Source organism: Tamandua tetradactyla, chromosome 25, assembly GCF_023851605.1.
Source record: "Tamandua tetradactyla isolate mTamTet1 chromosome 25, mTamTet1.pri, whole genome shotgun sequence".
Taxonomy (NCBI): domain Eukaryota; kingdom Metazoa; phylum Chordata; class Mammalia; order Pilosa; family Myrmecophagidae; genus Tamandua; species Tamandua tetradactyla.
In genome coordinates this window covers 36,990,535-37,002,955 of record NC_135351.1, presented here as the reverse complement: position 1 = coordinate 37,002,955, position 12,421 = coordinate 36,990,535, and the positions used below count along the sequence as shown (strand labels likewise).

At 47.0% G+C, this 12,421-nt stretch overlaps 1 protein-coding gene and 1 long non-coding RNA gene across 2 annotated transcripts in view; one reads left to right on the top strand and one right to left on the bottom strand.

Annotated features, from left to right (window-relative positions):
- MAP3K5 (mitogen-activated protein kinase kinase kinase 5) overlaps positions 1-12,421 on the top strand; it is a 212,684-nt gene that overhangs the window by 24,238 nt on the left and 176,025 nt on the right. The window lies entirely within an intron of this gene.
- LOC143669366 (uncharacterized) overlaps positions 12,180-12,421 on the bottom strand; it is a 38,403-nt gene continuing 38,161 nt past the window's right edge. Inside the window, exon 5 of the long non-coding RNA XR_013168883.1 lies at positions 12,180-12,349. This is a non-coding gene — a long non-coding RNA (uncharacterized LOC143669366). The remainder of the gene's footprint in view (positions 12,350-12,421) is intronic.

Sequence of the window (12,421 nt, the reverse complement as noted above, 5' to 3'; positions counted from 1 at the left end):
TGGGACCCAGTCTTGGTCTTCTTGGCTGTGAGATCAGTGATCTCGGCTACTTTTGGTTTTAAATTATGGAATGATCTCAGAGGTTGTCTGTGTGGGCCTTTCCCTTCTGAGAGGGAAACTTGAGCTTCAACTCCGATAGAAACATCCCCTAGCATTACTGGTGTGGATTTGCAGGTGAGATGTTTATGAGTTCAACTGGCTGCTCCCAGGGTAGGGCTCTGGGGGCTCTGTGGTTTCCTGCTGTTCCCCATGGAGTCTTGCCTATCTCATGGCCTTTAGTGGAGATGGGATGGCACTCGGGAAGGAAAATGCTTCTTGGAATGTGTTGAACTAAGCATGGCCACACTGGACATTTGCATCTCCAGGGAGCAGAGGGCTAGCAAAATATATCATGTCTTCCCAGTGCAGAAATGGAAGCCATGTAACATCCTGTGCCTGCTTGGACTTTGGCCCTGGAAGACCCTTTGCTTTCAGTCTGGGTCCCACAACTTACTGGTTCTGTGTTCTTTCCTTCTAAGCCTCAGTTTTCTCATCTGTAAAATGGAGACCAAAGCAGCAACTGCTGTGTGGCCTTATTGGGAAGGTTAAATGGCATAATGCAGGTACGGAAACTTGGACAGAGCCTGGAATGATGTAGACGATCAGAGTTGAAAGGACCCTAAAAGCTGTTCAATCTGGCACCGGGTATAAAGCACGAATCTGCCAAGAGGCTTGCATATCTGCTTTTGCATTGCCGGATTGCCTCATCAGTTTGACTTTGGGGGAGAATCTATGATAACTTCCTATTTTTGTTGTGCTGTGGGGCATTCCTGGCTGGAGGGTAGAGGGATATGATATGATCCTGAATGCAAGCATGTGCTCATAGTAGACCCGAAGCAGACACAGACTTGAAGATAGCTAAGCACTGACTCCACAGAGTTCCCTTGTCGCAGTTTCTGAGGTGTTGTGGAAAGAGCATGACTTGGGCTAAGAAGCTTGCTTTGAATTTCACTTCTGCCTTTTGTATAACCTCTTGCAATAAGAAAGCTTATATATTAGTGTTATTTTGTGAACTAACTGAGAAAATATTTATGACAGGTGTAGGTACACCGTAGGTGCTTGGCCAACATTAATATATTCAATAATGTTGATTTGTAATCTTCAGAGATCTGTGTTTCATTTTCTGCTGGGCAGAAAAGGAAACCGTGCAAAACCCAGTGACTTGAAACAACAACCATGTTTTTCTGATGACTTAGGGTGTTGTCTGGGTTAGCTGGTGCTTCTTCTGTTCAACATGAAGTTGGTTGAGTCTGCAGTTGTCTGGGGGTGTGATTGGCCTGCAACATCCTAGAAGGCTCGCCCCCACGGTGGGTGTGGCCTCCCTGGGGGTATGTCAGTTCTCCATAGGGCCTCTGCCATGACTAGGTAGAACTTCACACACTGTATCTGCAGTTTGATAGGGAGCATCCTATGAATGAGTGTTCTAAGGGGAAGGAAATGGAAGCTGACGGTTCTCTTAAGTTTTGGTCTCAAAAGTCTCAAACATCACTATCGCTGCCGTCTATTGACCAGAGCAGTCAGAGGCCCAGCCCAGCCTCAAGGGGTGTGGGATAGCTCTGGGGGTGGGGGGTGGTGACTGGACATGTAGGGGGTAAGAATTGATGGTGACTATCTTTGAACATGTCTACTAGGGTCTAAATGTCCTTGTACACTTTGTAGGTGCCCCAGTGTGCACACGTGGGGGCAGCTGACGAGCAGCTCGGCAGCTCTCTGGCCTGCTTTGCTTCCTTCTGATATTCCCGTAGTGGAGAGAAACTGAGGCCTGAGCCTGGAGTGCAGTCATCCAATTTTGAGAAAGAAACAATTCAAACTCAAAATGGAACATACCTAAATAGAGTCAGCAAGAAGAGATTTACACATCTATTAGTTTCCTGGGGCTGCCACAACAAACTACCACAAACCGGGTTGTTTAAATAACAGAAATGTTTTCTCATACAGTTCTAGGGGCCAGAAGACTGAAATCAAGGTGCGGGCAGGGCCGTGCTCCCTCAGGAGGCTCTAGGGGATGAGCTTCCTTGCCTTTTCTGGCTTTAGGTGGTGCCGGTTTCCTTGGCTGGTGGCTACTTCACTCTGAGTCTTTGCCTCAGTCTTCATATGGCCTTTGGGTGTCATTGAGTGTCTTCTCTTCCCTGTCTTTGGATTTAGGATCCAACAGAGTATTGGAGGCTTATCTCTCATCCACACCCTGCAAAGAACATTTTCCAAAAGGAGTGAGCACTCACAGGTTCCAGGGATTTGCATGTGGACATGTCTTTTGGGGGGCTCACCATTCAACCCATTACACACAGAAAATTATTTCTTCCTCTCTATATTTTCATTTTCTATGGAGACTGACCTGAGCTTTGTTTGCTGCCCAGCCAGAGACTATCTGCCCAAATGCTAGCCTGTTTTCCTGACATGTGTGAGCAGATAGGGATTAGATGGTTGAACCGAGACTGGGCAGCCTTGCCCTGGCCTAGCCTTGAAGTGGAAAAGGCAATGAACGATTTTGGAAAAATCTTGTGTATTTATCAAAGACTTCATCTTAGCTGAATGTTTAGCAAAAGAGGGGCATTGCTGCCCTTTAAAAGGCAATACAAGTTAACGTGCATCCAAGTGGCACTACCCCATCGCAGGTTTGGAACTGGGCAGAGTTTGTCCTGGTCCTGGTCTAGCTGAGCAGAGGACTGGGCAGTGAAGGCGCAGGGTCACGGAGAGGACCACTAGGCTGGAGGAAGGAGGAGCGGCCCCCCTCAAGAGTCAAGTGCATCAAAGCATGTGGTTCTTGGACTGGTTTAACTTGCAGGCAATCTATTCAGCCCTCGAAGGGTTTGCACCCAGCATTCAAGTTTCCAAAGAATGAAAGACCGAGTGGGGAGTGGGGTGGGACTTTCCCTCTGTGATTCCCCGTGGTGTTTCCTCCTTTTTCGTCCCACTGGGCTTTAGAAACTCACCTAGAAGTTCTCTTTTCTTTTTGTATTTCTCCTGATCTGAAAAGCCCCTTGCCCCTTACCCTCACACAGTGTGGATGGCTGAACCAACAAGGAGCCTGAGCCAGCTTCTCTCCCAACCTTTGCAGAACACCTGAGGGTCACGTGCCAACATCAGTGGACCGTTCTTGGCTATATGTCCTATCACATCTGCTGTTGATATTTAGTAAAAGCATTGGCTCCTCTACCTGGTAAACAGAACGTTTCCAGCTACCACCATTCAAAGTCAGGAGCTGTTTCTCTGCTCATTCTTATCCCAGTCCCTTCCCCTGTAGTCCTCCTGTTTCTCCCTTCCCACTCCGCCTGCCTGGTTTTCCTTTCTTATTTTAGCCCCAGCTCCCAACTGATGTGGGGACAGTCTTTGTATGACTTGGAGACCATTACTTTTAAATTGAAAAAGATCAAAGAGTTTGGTTTAAAATTCTTTTTTCTCCTTTATAACACTCTGTTGGTCATCAAAGACACTCCAGTAATCTTTCCTTTTTGGTAGAACTGCTGATTCTTAGGAGACTCTGCCTCCTCCTCCCCAAATGTGTCATACCTGCTCTAACATGGGAGCCGTTTCTGCTCTCAGGTGGGCCTTTTGGTGGCTAGGTCTGCTTATCTTCCTTCTCCATCGCTTCTCTGTTGTGCTAAGTGACCACTATACAATGGCTTTCCGTCCGTGCAGCTTCCTTCGTAGAATTTGGGGGTCAGGGCAGGGAGTGGGTCCTGAGCAGCTCCAGGAGGGAGCTAAACCTCATCTGCTCATTCCTTGACTTTCTCAGCCCCCTCCTACCTGCCCTGTGAGGACACCAGCCTCAGGACTGCTTGTCCTTTCCCTAAAAACAAACTCCAGTCTTCTGCCCAAGTGTCATTCTATGTCTACTTTTCCATTTGCCCCTGTCACATTCTGTAGATGAACGGGGATAATAGTTGATGGAAGCAAAGATGAGGAAAGTGGGAGCAATTCTATGCCTAGTCCTTCTTCCTGCCCAGAATTGACTTCCCTGGCTTCCTGGGGACCCCCTTTGCGTCTCTCCCCCAGCACTGCTCTGCCACCCTTCTCTCCTCCCTGTGTTCCCAGCAGGGCAGCTGGTGCCTCCCTCTTCTATCTTCCCGTGGTGCCTGCCCCTTCCTTCTGCTGCAAGTTAACTGTCTCACCTTCCTGCAGAGATGGTTAGTTTTTTTTGAGGTTTGGGCCAGTTTTCTTCATTTTTGTGTCTCTAGTGCTCACGTGTCAACAGTGAATGTATGCCGATTACATGAACAAGCAGTGCCATTAATTAAATTTATTGACCAAAAGTCAGTTAATGGATTGTTCACTTTGAAAAGCAGTAACTTATGGAGAACTTTATTCAGAACATCTTTTGGCTTTAGTTCTAGTTGTAGCTTGTGGCTAACAAGGAAAGCTAATCAGTATGCAAAATGGTAAAATGACATGCACCCTGATAAGATTTACTAGTCGTAACTCCCTTTAAGTCCTTTATTGTCCCTGGAGGAAAAAAGATCTACTGGCTAATGACAATTATACATTTATTGACCATTGATGTACTTTGCTGCTGCACAGATATAAGTTTGCATGTCATCACCTTGTTGCAACTGGAATATCCTCATTGGCTGTATTAAAAAGTATTTTATCGGGCGGGCCACGGTGGCTTAGTGGCAGAGTTCTCGCCTGCCATGCTGGAGACCTGGGTTCAATTCCCAGTCTGCCCATGTCAAAAACAAAACAAAAAGTATTGTATCATACTTCCACAAGCCAACGGAGGCCTAACTGAATAAGTCTCGTGTGAATTCTGTCCTGTTTTCCCAGCTGTCCCCAAGAGCAGCTGGGTTCAGAGGTTGGACAGTGATTGGACCCCCCCTTTCCTGGCTTATTGCAGTTACCTGGGACTTTCAGATATATAAAAAAATAGATGAAGACTTAAAAAAAATTCCCTGCCTCAATAATTTAAAACATATATAAATATATATATTTTAGCTTATTTTCAATTCTCCCTTAAAGTTTAATGGATTTCCCCTTCATCATAGTAGGTAAAAGCTCTTCTTTGGAAAGAGAGGGCAATTTGTTTTTTACTCTCGCAAAGTTATAACTAACTTTATATTGAGTTTTAGTTTAAAGTTTATTTTAGGAAACTTACTTCTTGAAAGATTTTCTCATGACCATGTTATTCTTGAGGTTGAAAGGTGGGGTTTTATTACTGACCCCCCACACACACACACCTATTGTCAGCAGTGGGAAACATGGCATGTTCACGCATCAACTTCTGATTCATCTCAGTCCCTGTGGCTTGGCTCTTGATACTTACTTAGTGAGCATTTGCTGAACGAATGAATAAATGAAGCTGAAGAGGATAAGAATTTACTTTTAAAAACCTATACCTCGTAACAGTTTAGCCCATGGAAACATAGGCAGACACTGGGGTCCAATTATGAATGCAAGATATATAAGATCCAAAAATGCATTTTTATTTACTCAGAGACACTAAAAGTTTTAATTAGCACAGTATACCCTGAACCTTACTAACAGGTTATTTCTGAATTATTAAAATGTAAACAAAGCCTCAGCTTATGACTTTGCCATTGCTTCCTGCTAGTCTCTCTCTCTAAAGCACAGATAAGAGAGCAGAAAAAGTGATTTGCTTATAAAATCAGTAAGTCTATATTAACTGCCCAAATTGCAAAAATTATTTAATATGACAATCTTGAAAATGTTTGAGAGGGCAGGAGGAGTCCATATTTTTTTTTAAAGGAAAACAAAAAGGTATTATAATTATCATTAATCTGGAGTCCTGGAAGAATGTCTCAGGGACTTTCAACACGGTGTTGATTCAGAGACGCTTTTCATTTTCATTTCAGTTTTCATTATATGTAAAATTTTAAAACTTTATTTTAAAATAAGTATTGGGAACACCATAAAACATAAAAATCAGAATATTTGAAATGACTTTGAAAAACTGCAAAGCTTTGTTCTGTAATGACTTTTTGTAATGCTCTGGAATATTATGTAAGAATAAACTTTGCAGGGGCAAAGAAGCTTACTTTTAAATTGCATGAAGGTATACTCTGGTTTATCTTCAGATCGCATAAATTGCGTGAAGGTGATTTAACTTTAAAGTTTGGTATGATATAATGGTACTTATTTGCAGTGAAAGTGCCATCAAAATATTATCCATTCCCAAACTAAAAAAGAGCCCATTGTACTAAAGATATGTTAATGAAAGTTTAACTCTGGGTTGCATCAGTTATTTACAGAAAGACTGTTTTTTTTAGTTCTAATACTTTTACATAACACTCGCCTTACCATTTTAAGCGGTTCATTTTTATGTTCCCTTTTTTGTATCTAAAATATATTTAGATATTGCAAGGTACGAAAAGTCCCTGAGGTTTTATAAAGTGAGTTTTCTGATGAATGTCTACTGAACTTTTTGATTCTCTACTAGATGAGCCCAGTAGCAAAAGAGAATCTTGTTAATAGTTAACATACAAACACAGGTCACAAATTTATGGTGCTAACTATGCAGATGCGCCTCCCTTGGCCCACTGCCCCACAAGGAAGAGCTTAGGGAGACTCTTCCTGTGCGTTGTGTTGAAGGTGAGCTGCTGTTATAGCCTTCAGCTAGAATAACCAGGAACCCTGCAGCTCTGCTCTGGAACTTTTTTTTTTTTAACGGTCCCAGAGGGGTGTATATGAACAGCAAATAAATAAGGCAAAACTTGCTTTGGTTATTAAATGACTCTTTGGCCCCAGACCCCAACTTAAAACCTCTGTGAGCCAGGCTGGACCCCTCAAGCTCCCTCTTTTGCTAAATGCCATGTATATTCTAGAACCAAAGAAGGCCCAAACTTTCCTGTCTCTTTGCACCTTGGCTCAGAAAACCTGAGTGTCCTCAGGTCTTATCATTGATGCTATGGAAGACCACAAAGGCACTGGTGAAGCAGAGGGAACTTGACAGAGAACCTCTCAGAGGAGTCTTGAGCAACTCTTCTTGGTGAGGCAAAGGAGAAAATGGAGACCTTCCTGTGTGCACCAGAGCATGGGCCCCTCGAGGCTGACGCTTCGCTGCCAACATTCTCGAACATGCGGTCTCCGTGCTCTGGCCCATGCCCCTCACCTAACTCTCATAGCTGTCCTCACGCCATTGCCCAGCAGAATCTGTCTTCTGATGGCCCAACAGGGACGTCAAGTATCCAACAGAGCAGCCTTTGTCCTTTATTCCCCTTAGGTTTTCTGTCACATATACCAGGGTGGAATACTCCCTCTTTCTTATGTCCCAGTCCAGCTGGGGAGTGAGATCTGCAGGAGCCCTTCAATGCACTCTGACCTGCCCCCATGCCCAGCCCCATGAACATGGCTTTTAAGCATGTATTTCCAGCCTACTCTTGCCTCCTCAGGAATGTTTCCACATTTCCAGCCATCTGCTCCGTCAAATGTAACGTCGTCTCTCCCTCTGAGACCTGGGTCCCTTTGCCTGTGGATGGCGGTATTTTCTTCCTAGTTGCCCAGATCAGAAACCTGAGCATCACCTTTGATTCCATGCTCCTTAGTCATTCACGTATCTAATGAGCGCCTTCTGTATACATATGCCGTCCTCACCTCTCTGGATTCAGTAAGCCTCACAGCTGTGGGGGTGCCTTTCTAGGAAGACCATCATTCACAAGTAGCTTTTCAACTATTTAATTACAAGTTAAGGACTCAAATAAAGCAAGAGGACTCAGGGAGTGGGCTACCCTGTCTGAGGGCTGTGGGGAGGGGGTGAGGAGATGTTTCTCACATGTAGTTCTTGAGACAGGGGAGAGCGGGTGTGTGCGTGGGAATCCAGGAGGAAGCCATTGGGGAACAAGGAGCAAAGGGCCCTGGGGAGCTTGGCGGGGCTGGCGAGGGAGTGGGGCCCAGCAGGGCATTGGAGACTAGAGTTAAGGGTTTTCCACCTTTTCCTAAGCCACCTTTTCCTAAGCCATTAATAGTTTTTCATGCAGGGAGTGCCATTTTCAGCTTAGCATTTTGGCATGGGCAAGGATGGGTTTGGAGGTCAGATGGGCATAGAGCTGGAGTAAATGGCACAGAGCTGGAGTAAATGGTGTAGAGCTGGGATAAGTGGACTCCACAAGAAGGAGAACTGGCAGGACGTGGTGGCTGAGTGGATGTGAGGCTGAGGATGAGAGGCGGGGGCCAAGGAAAGCCCTCAGATCTCAGGCTTGAGCACTGGGGCAAACTGAGTATCGTTTCCCCATATCCAGAGATCTCCAAGTCTTGTCAGTGGACCTTAGGAGCTGGCCTCACCCTGTTGACACCTTTGCAAGTCACTGCCGTCATGAGCTCTCCTTTGTGTGCTGTTGAGGGCCTCTCATGAGCATCTCCACTTGCGGTTTGACTCTCTTCTGGTCTGGCACCTATATTTCCATCCCAGAGCACTCTGCTGGTCTGGGTAATTGCTGAGGCCACATCTGTCACACGTCCACATGGTCTACAGATTAAGCGCAGAGCCGGGGAGAGCTAAGATCCACCCTCAAACAGAATTTCCGAATACTCCTTCTGCTCCAGCAGGCGCCCTCCCCTTTCCAGCGTCTCAGCCTTTGCTCCTATGTCTCGCCGGCCTGCTATGGCCTCCCCGTCTCAGCAGACCACATTCTACCTTTCTTGGGAGCCGCTTGTGACACCCCCAGTCTTCTTAGGCGCAAGGACTGTCCACCTTCCATCATGGTTTCTTCTCCTCTCTTGTGACCGGGACTCCCAGGCAGGCCGCAGCGGTATTTATCACTCTAAGCTACCTGTGGCCTTAATTTCTCCCTCAGACCTAGCACAGGTACCTAAACAAAACATAGTTGGATCTTTGTAGAAGAGTGAAAGAGCCTTTAGTAGATACTTTTTTCACCCAACCCAAGAATAAAGCACGTTCAGATAATTTATTGCACATCATTATTCGGTAAGGTGCATTGCTATTTGTAGTATCATAAGATTGCAAAGATGCTTTCTAATCCGTTCAGTTCAGTGGGGAAATCCACCTGTGGCACCTCAGATTTGTTTAAATGCAGGCTCCCCAATTAAGAACAATACGTAAATGCTTTGGGCATGGCATTTTTGGACCCCACAGGATGCCTCAGAAAAATGTCACTTAGTGCCACCCACAGATGAGTGAAAAACCTGAGTGCCAACACAGGTCCTCCTCATGCTGTCTACCAGTGGAGGCTCCCGGGGCACCCGAGGCTGCAGACTCTGCTGGCCACAGAGGCCAGGCTTGTCCTCCAAAGTGCCGGATTCTCATCCAGCCCCTGAAGTAGGCAGGACCATCTGGAATGTTCTGTAAGGCTCCTGACCGAGAGCAGGCACGCGTGCAGCACTATAGGCAGCGAGACGAGGTCCCCTCGATGGACAGATCTAGGTTTTGCCTTGTCCTCTCATGGGGATGCTGATCATTTGTTCTTTCACTTACTCTCTACGTCTCCCCGTATTAACTGAGCACGTACTATGCTGTTGGCAGTGAGCTGGGCCCTGGGAAGGCGGAGGTATTTTAAAGGCACATTTCTTGCTTACCCGGGAAGTGACCATCTGCTGTGCTGTGGGAGTACACGTCACACGGAGTCTCACTGTCCTTTCTCGCACCCTCCTGAGATAAGGTGTGTGAGGGACAATCTCTTCCGGCACCTGGGGGCTCCCAGCAGCCCTTGGCGCTCTGTGGCGGTCTCACTCCACAGTGCCCGCCCCACCGTCATGGGGCCACCTCCCCCAGGTGGCTCTGTGTCTCTCCTCTTCTTATGAGGACCCCAGTCACACTGGGCGTGGCCCACCCTGTGCTGGGATGACCTCAGGTGCACTTAACGAACTGCATCAGCCACGACCCTCTTTCCAAGGCAGGTCGCCTTCTGGGGTTCTGGGTGGACATGAATTTTGGGAAACAGTAGTCACCTCAGTGCTATAGCATGTTTTTGGGTTTCAGAGTTCACAAGCTGTGATGGGGCTGGGGCTGGGGGCAAACATGCTTGTGGTGAGCTCTCTCAGAGCTGGGCGAGTGAAATCCCTCCCCCAACCCCTCCAGCATGCTACTTCCTCCAGAAGGAGGACAGTTTGCTCACCAGTTTGATGGAGAACTTCGATTCTTTCCAGGGACATTTTAGTGCCCCCTCTCCATGAATTGGGGCTCCAGGCAGCATCCCAGCTGCCCCCCTTAAGCCACCTTGAATTTGAGGCAAAATAACCTACCTGACGAGAGCAGAGGTTCGGGTCCCACAGGCCTGGGAATCTTGTGCCTCAGCGTCTCACCTCAGGGACTGGGACCCCAATGCCCCCTTCCTGAGGCTGTGACAATCTAATGAGACTTGCTTGGGAAACTCTTAGCATAGTGCCAGGCACAAAGTGTATGTGTCACATGTGCAGCTCCCTTGTCAGCTGCAGCTGAATAGTGGGATGGAAGATGTGCCGGGGGGAGCTGTAGTAAATGGCTAGAGCAGCTGCTTATTGCAAGTAATGCTGAAAAGCAGAGTGAAATAAATCGTGTCAGTTCTGCAGAGATAAATGAGCCAGTTACTGTTCAACATCTAGGATAATAGAGAATAGCTCATCTATTTTCACCTTCTGGGTGAAGGAACTGAGTTTCAAAGATCTGAAGCGACTTGCCTGCCTATAGTTAACATTAGAAACTGGATGAATTTCCCAGAAGCAATTTTTAAAATGTACAGTTATCATCATCCAGGAAAGGGAACATAGGGTAGGGGTGGGGGGTAGTTATTTAGATGAACCTCATAGGTTTAGCCTTTGATTCAGCATTGTTTGCATTTTTATTAATGATTTAGATGTGGCTAGAAGTGAACGTTAAATCAGTTAGTGGATTCAATTTAAAATAGTTCCAGAAATTTGGAAAAGTGTAATTACAGAGAGATTGGAATTAATAAGCATGTACAAATGTACTTGGAAAAAAAGTCAGCTGTACAAATACAAGCAGGGTGCTGACTTTTCATAGTCATAAAAAAGCGGGATCCATCCAGTGTCTTTCCAGAGCTGATATTCATGAGGCCTGAAATGCTTCATTATTTATAACCTTGGAATCTACTCAGCAGCTGATCGTAGAAGATAGATTTTCTACATTGCTGTAAAGCTGCATGCCTGTGAGATAAGACTCTTTCTCTGAGTTTATTTAGTTTGGGTTGCTGCAGCCTTGCACTGCCCCCCCCCCCCATGGAAAAATCTTCCAGTAGAAATCCCCCTGAAGCCTCTTGATTCATAGAAATGTTTGCTTATCCATTGAATAGGAGCATTTTGATCCGCTTCTTCCAGAACACTCCAGAGTCTGCATCCAACTCACCCACCCCCCTTGCCCTGGTGGTTTTCTACTTCTTCCCACAGGGCCCCCCACGAAGCCTTCAGCTTGCCCGCTCCAGTTCTGCAGTCTCCGTGCTCCCCACAGGGCTGGGAGTGCTCGCCAGTGGGACTGGTGGGGACGGGGAGCCTGCTGCGCTTAACAGAGGCCAGACCACCTCTCACGTCCAGTCCGCCCTGCCTGGCCCCCTCCACAGGAAACAAGATGGCGCACGCTGCCTGGAGAAGAGGGCATGAGGGAAGTATTGAGGGCTTGGGAAATGTGAGCAGGCCAGGAGAACTGCTTTTATTCAGCATTAAGAACATCAAGGCAGTAGAAGACTTGATTCAGAAGTAGGCCAAGCACCTGTCACTCATTTGCTTTTGAGCCTGGTATGGGTAAAGCCAAGTCCACCTGCCTGGAGCTTCTCTTCTGGTGGGAGAATGAGCCCAAACAAACAAACCAGTCAACACAGCATGACTCCTGGTTTGGTCGGTGCAAGGAAGAAACATCAAGCATTGTAGGCCGAGGGGCCTGGAGATGGGGATTGTGGGTGGGTGCAGGAGTTCTGAGGAGGGGTATTTGCACAGGGCCTGAAGGACATGAGGGGTCAACCACACAGAGATCTGGGCAGAGCGGGTTCCAGGGAGGGGCTCCAGAGCCCATCCCTGGGCCCTTTGCAGCCTGGCTTCCCGCCACTGTCCCCAAGCAGCACCTGCCTCTCTGCTTTCACAACTCCTTGCCTTTGCAGTATTTCCTCTGCCTAAACAGCCCTTCCTCTTTTTCCTCGGGTGAACTCATGCTTCAGAACCCCACTGCAATGCTGTGCCCATCTACCTGGCCATCCTCTCTCCCATTCTCCCTCCTTCTGACTCCCCTCGTTGCTTCCTCCACGCAGCCCTATTTCTAATCCAGCCCTGCTGTCTTCATCATAAGAGCTTTGTTTGGATTTCTGCACCCCCCTCTGGACTGTAGGCCTTTTGGAGCAGGAACTTGATCATCTCATCAGAACTGGTGCTTTGAGGCAGGCGTGGGTCAGGACAGGAGCTGATTTATTGTTGAAAACTTGCATGAATGAGGGAGAGCAGGAAGAAATGACGGGAAGGAAGGAATGGAGAGAAGGAAGATGAGAAAAAG